We start from the raw sequence: 6,428 nt of genomic DNA on the forward strand, positions 1-6,428 counted from the left end.
CCAGTTACTTGAGAGGAATAGCTTCCCAAAACAAAAAGAATAAGCATTTCTACCTTAATAATGAAATTGGAAAGAAGCCGTTATATTTTTCCGCAGGCGCTAGGCAGGATCAGACGAGGCTCGCTGATGGAACGTTCTATTCCAGTTTCTAAGAATAGCTGGAAAAAATGAGGGTCTTAAATATGTTTTTACTGCAGTGCTCAACCCACCCCTGCTGTTCCACAGAAATTCAGTTGATTAATTGTGATGTACTCAGACGCAGTGAGGCTTGTGAAGGGTACAGTCACCTTTGTGTTCCCTAAGTGTGTCCTGTGGGTTTAACAGTTGGGGCACTTTTTGTCTATGGGACAACATTAGGTAATGTCTGTACAATATGGATGATGTAAATCTAAGTATACATAGATTAACGATAGATTGTTAAAAATATTTTGTTTCCCTCCCTCTGCTTTTACCCTGTGGGGTGATTTGATGCTTTGGCGTTAGAAATCATAAGAATTATGCTGTGGTATAACTGAGCGTGTGTGTCATTTGAGCGAAAAGAATGAAAACACATAACCTGTTTCAGGATCTTCTTGCTCAATTATTTTATCCCTCACTTTCTCCCCAGTTTAGAAAGTCCAATAATTTATTATTTTCCCGTCACGGCTGCAATTTCTCACACAACTCAGGGGAACTGAAGGTTCATTGGGCGTCCTCCGGTCACATGACCGAGTCAGCTTCCTCTTCTACACCCAGGAACTCAAGAGCAGATGTCAGGGCGCTAGCGACCTCTGGAGGACAAAGACCAGGCCTGCAGGCGTCCGCCCGAGCCCACTGCGTGCCTGGCCGGTAGGGTCCGCTGCAGTGGGTTTTTCGTCAGTTCCAGTACACTGAGATGATTGTACTGATTTTCTAAAAGCTGTGTGTTAGACTCTCAGTTGTAAAGGGAGTGCTTCCAGACATTGAGATGTATTCTTTAAGTGTTTAGTTTTAGAATGTGCCTTTAAGAGGTGCCATTTATTGCATATTACACGGTATAGAATCTGGAATCAAAGCAGAATACATTTGGGATATTTCACAGAGCTGCTGTAGCTGTGCTCAACAGAAACATTAAAAATGCAAGTTTTCCATTTAAATGCACTTTGTAAGCCACATTCTAAAACTCACTCAGAATATGCACTAAAATGAGTTAAATGGAAACATGTACATGTGGGTCTCAGTCCTCTCAAAGGACAGTTATATCAGGTGCTGGATTGCTTTGGCACGGTACAGTGGGTCTGAATTGGATAGCTCAAGTTAACATATTGAAAGACAATACTATTCTGTTGCTCTGAATGTCAAAGAAATTGAGTCAGTCTTGGTAAATATGAATGTCTACTTTAAGAGCCAGCATAGCCAGTTTAAGGATATGCAGATATGCATTAACTTCTATTGAAGTAACATTAACAGCAGTGCCCTGGACAGGAAATGACTTATTTAATTCTAGCAAAAAGCTGTTACTTTGTAGCATTTGGCCCGAGGATCTGTAACGAATGCCACTGAAGAGCGGTTACCCGGCATGCTAAATTCAAATGGTGTGTCTTTTTTCAATCTGATTTAAATGTGGTGCTGTTTCTTTCTTGCAAGAAGGCAGTTATAGTCCATGTCTTACCCTTTCCTGTGCTGACACAGGTCTCACTCTCATGCTGGCCAGCTCCACACACCGTTTGGAAAACATTACAGGCCAAGCCCAGGAGCAGCGCCTGTCGAGGGCACTGAAAGGAGCCCTCTGTCTCAACCCGCGCTGCTCTGTTTGTATTTTCCTTCCCGCACCAATTAGAGAGATGGATGGCAACAGTGAGGCCCTGAATTCTCGTACTTGAGTGATTCAGCCAACCTGTGAAACAAGAAACTAAAAAAAAAAGGAGAAACAGTAATTTCACAATGCAGCAACAGTTTAAACCCTATTAAAACCAACCCCTTTCACAATGACCCTCAATGGCAATGCAATGGGTACTGCTGTGGCAGTGCTATGAAGAGCCACAAGGTAAACATTTTCCAGCATGATGTCACAGTATCAGTGCAGGTGTGCCACAGTATCAGGACCACTGTGCAATATTTCTTCTGAATCCATTGTATTGCCATTGTTGGCAAAGTTTTGGTATGTGAAGGGATCTTCTGTGCAATAATTATAATCCCAAAAGTTGTAGTGAACAAAATAATTCCACAAATCTTAGCCATTTTGCAATTCCATTAGCTACATATGTGTGAAATGTGCAGTTTTAAAATAAACACATGCTATAGCTGACATGTATTTTCATTTATAAACATGATGTCTGGTGTTACTGTAGGGTATGGAAGCTCTCAGTTTCTATGTCTTGTTCTTGTGTTATCGGCACTATCTTGGACATTTCACCTCAGCAGTGTCTTCTGGGGCAAAGCATGTCATTCAATAGAGGAAGCGGCTGATTTGTTATTGACAGGAAAGAAGCCAGTGAAGGGGTGGGGGCAATTTCACGCTTCACTCTAGTAACAAATATCATGTTTTGAAATGGAGAAAAACAGGTTTTCTGCGTGAGATATTTCTTTAAAAAAATTTGCAAATAGAAGGCTTATAAAATGAACAGAGGAATTTCTGAAACTATGTTGTTAGCTACAATTACTTCAAACTTGTATCTAAATCTCCAGCACTGCCAACAGACTCCCTTACTGTCCTGTTGTACCTGCCTTGGAATGACAGCCAGACATATGGACATACAGTCCTTGTCCCTGAAAGAGATAAGCACAGAAAGAGTCAGGGGGCTCCAGCCTACAGCGCCACACTTCCACCACTCCCCTTTCATGCAGTGTGGATGGACAGACAGACAGATGGGCAGACAGAGGGCTTCAGTCAGTGATGCTGCCAGTCCCTTCCCTTGCACAGGCACCAGACTCATCCTTGCCTGTGCTAAACCGAGCTCCTAGTCCTTCCCCATTTCAATACACTCACAATGTGCCGGATGGTTTTAGAGCACCACTAGCCCGTGGGAATGTGGAGAACACTCAATCAATTGAACTGTGGTCACACTCTTACCTTTCCTTCCACAGGCACTGAATTCATCCTGTGCTTGCTGGCCCTGTTGAAGTGCCCTTGTGGGTAGGTAGAGGTCTTGATTCAGCACCCCACCTCTCACAGGCACTATATTCATCACCTTATTATAAAACAACGGCTCTTTATCTGCAGTTAATAGCCTCGTTCTGCCATAAATCACAGGTTAATGCAGGTCTGCTTTGTCAGGCAGGTGGTGGGGGAGACTTTTCCATCCAAGGTCAACACTAAACTGTTTATGAGCGCAGAAAATGGGAGAGAATTCTGGGAGAAAAACACAGCAATGACACCTACCCACACCGAACCACACTCTAGTGAATTCTGGTAAGCCCTGCAGATTAAAATAGAACTGAACTGTTAGTTTATTCACAATACTGTTAGATATAGAGCCATTAGCTCTGCAGGTTAGCAGTACAACTGCAAGATAAACACTTAAAATCAACTCCAAAGAATGGAAATAACATCAGGCTGGGATAAAATGTAATTTGTTCTGAATGAGAAAACACACTTGTGGCAGTATATACTTCAATCCTCTTATCGTTTCTATAACTGAAATTAGTTTATTTGATAAACTAGAGTCCCTGTGTAATAAATCATTTCAAATTTGCATTAAGTTATGGAAGAAATATTCCACATTGTACAATTAGTGTATTACTATCGTTTTTATTTATTTTTCAACAAAGACCAGTACATTTTAAACAGGTTTAACATTCCCACCAACGAAACTATGCTGTTGTTTTGTTACAGCGTACAGTAAGCAACTTTGTACAGCAACAAGCATTTCTGAGTAGAATAGAGCTTGAAATCCACAGCACTGTTCCACACTGGTCTTGCACTGGCTGATCATGACTATGATGAAGTACCATGATTAGAATGCATTTTCAGTCCCTTAAATTAACTTCAGTAGTGTATGAACTGCCCATTAGGTCATTGCGTACATTAACAAGTCACTTGTAATTCTCCCAGGACTGAATTCTGTGTCACAGGTTCAGTAGATCAGGTGTTTGATGGACAGGCAGTCGGACATACACAGTCAGCTCCTTCCTAAGTCTTCGTCGAGGAGAACTTGCTCCTCTCATTTAAGGGTTGATTATACCATTGTGTGTGTGTGTGTGTGTGTGTGTGTGTGTGTGTGTGTGTGTGTGTGTGTGTGTGTGTTTAATGATGCTTGCTTGGATGACTAATCTGATCTGCCTGCTTCCCCTGGGAAACCATTACAAACATGTTATGAAGCTGGAAAGATTTTCCAGTGAACAAACTTCAGTATATAAACAAACACCTGCACATAATGACACTACTGCTGTGATAAAAGAACAAGTGTGGAGTGTATTTAGCCAGTGTTAGTACATTGGTGTTTTGTCCTTACTGTGCATAACCAGGGTGTGTTCACGGTTTTCAGCCAACATACTTTCTATGTTATTTACATGATCCTGCTGTTCTTTCTGCAGCTCAGTGTCTGCTCTGTGGAAGGTGGACGTGGAACACTGCATTGAATTCTGGAACCTTTCTACCTGTCTTCCCTGGTACCCGGGCACAGACAGCAGGAGGAACATTTTACCAAGCACGTTACTACCTTTCCCCTTTTAAACGGGGGTAACACTTTACACTAAGCGTCTCGCATTACTGTGTATTTACATAGTAGTTACTTTGTGAATACATGTGTACTTACACATAATTACAATGTGTACAGTAACACAGCAATTGTGTACTCACATATATTTAACAGTAACTCATTGTGCTACCCCTGCTGGTAATATCTGCACGGTTTCTTAAGGATAATACATAATTCATGAATAATAATAATAATAATAATAATAATAATAATAATAATAATAATAATAATAATAATAATAAAGAGTGGGTTGAGTGTGTATTTTCTCCAAACTGGTAATCCCCTGGCAGACTGGGTACTGCCAGTATGAAACTAATTAGCATGGTAACAAATGTGTGGCACTGCACTCAAATTAGCAGGCTAATTGATTTTGACACAACAAAACTTTCAACTACAAACTTGCTGCTTGGCTGGCACTGTTTCCCCTGGGATTAGCTCCTATCCAGTCATTCCAGAAGCTGTCGCTTCCCACGCTGGCTGTGGTGCAGCTCTTCGCCAGCTCCCATCCCACGCAAATCAATGGGTGACTGCTTTTTAAATGACACTGTTCTTTCTTGGATTGGCAGCTCTGCAGCCCACACAGAGGCAATAGCACTGGCAGTGGCAATGCGAGTTCTCCTGTAAGCATGACTCCAGTTTGCCCTGAAGGAAGCGTTCTTTCTCTTAGGGCATGTGAGCACAACTTAGTCTCCAAGCCATTCTCTTTATGAGATTCCACACAAAGGTGTCCATGTTGATTTTAAAAGGGGTGTTTTCTTATTGTGCCATATATATATATATATATATATATATATATATATATATATATAATATATATATATTATATATAATTAAAACTGACAGAGGTGAGTCTGACGCAAGGTTAAACTGCCACAAGCACTGAAACTAATTGCTACTACACTGCTGGGGTCGCACAGAACAATCGACCAGTCAGCGAGTCAAGTAGTAAAGTGACGGTCACCTCAGAAGCGGGCAGTCGCATGTCATGTGACTGAAGTTAACTGTGAAGTGTGTGCTCTCAGGTGGATGGGAGTATATTAACATGTTGATGACATTTTAAAGTATTAGTAAATCCCAATCATTTTTAAAATACAGTGCACAGGGCCCATGATTTATCAAATTGCTCATGCATGTCTGTGATGCACCTTGCTTGCATGTGCCTTGCCAATACCATGATTGAATGTGCTTAACTAAACGTATGCTGTGCTTTTACCATGTTATACTGCAGTAAACTACTATAAGGGTTCACGGGAAAGTGAGTACGTGTGCAGCCACAACCCCTTTACTTATGCATACGACCAAAAACAAGAATTCTGCTGCAGGGCTGAAGCAGAAGCTCTGCAAAATCTCAAGGTCCTCTGATAACCCAGAAAATGTATTGAACTAATTATAATGCATATCATCAGCTCAGTGTTTGGTTAGCGTCTTAACGTTCTGCACACGTAATGACATGCACTTAAACTCGTGCTCAACACTGCAGACTGGGCTTCAGGGACAGAAAGCTAGCACCTAGATTAGATTATTAAAAGCATTTGTATCTAATAAACGATGTAATTTTTTTTTTTTTTTTTTTTTTTTTTTTTACCACAGCCGACTCCAAAAAAAAACCGATCATTTCAATCTACATATTAAAGGCACTACTGTAAATACGCTGACGTCTTTGCCTAACCGCACTTTTTAATTGCGCACAGTCTCCTCCTGTTCGGCACCGCCAAGTTCGAAGCAGGTACTGTACGCACTCCATCCCGTGTCCTAAAGTCCGCCTCTTTA

This window comes from Polyodon spathula, chromosome 19, assembly GCF_017654505.1.
Source record: "Polyodon spathula isolate WHYD16114869_AA chromosome 19, ASM1765450v1, whole genome shotgun sequence".
Lineage (NCBI taxonomy): Eukaryota > Metazoa > Chordata > Actinopteri > Acipenseriformes > Polyodontidae > Polyodon > Polyodon spathula.